The 269-nt window shown below is 40.5% G+C and overlaps 1 protein-coding gene across 1 annotated transcript in view; it reads left to right on the forward strand.

Annotated features, from left to right (window-relative positions):
• LOC119585397 (neuropilin and tolloid-like protein 2) overlaps positions 1–269 on the forward strand; it is a 22,547-nt gene that overhangs the window by 2,147 nt on the left and 20,131 nt on the right. The window lies entirely within an intron of this gene.

Below are 269 nucleotides of genomic sequence, written 5' to 3' on the forward strand. Positions count from 1 at the left end.
GCTAAACTGATTTATACAAACCCCTGGACTAATTCGAGAATAAAATTGACAGTCGCCTTTGAGCTGCATCCATGGCTTGCGATGGCATGCCTACCACGTCAGTACAATAAGTATGTGTTGTTTCCGAAAACTTTCTATTTACATCGTCCTTTTGCTGTAATCTAGACTGTGCTGCCCTTTTTTTCTTTCTTGCAGCCATCCAGTCAAGCGGTGGATTACGGTTTCCGCTGTATGAATATTATATGTTACTACACTACACTACACTATTT

The sequence above is a fragment of the Penaeus monodon genome, chromosome 19 (assembly GCF_015228065.2).
Source record: "Penaeus monodon isolate SGIC_2016 chromosome 19, NSTDA_Pmon_1, whole genome shotgun sequence".
Lineage (NCBI taxonomy): Eukaryota > Metazoa > Arthropoda > Malacostraca > Decapoda > Penaeidae > Penaeus > Penaeus monodon.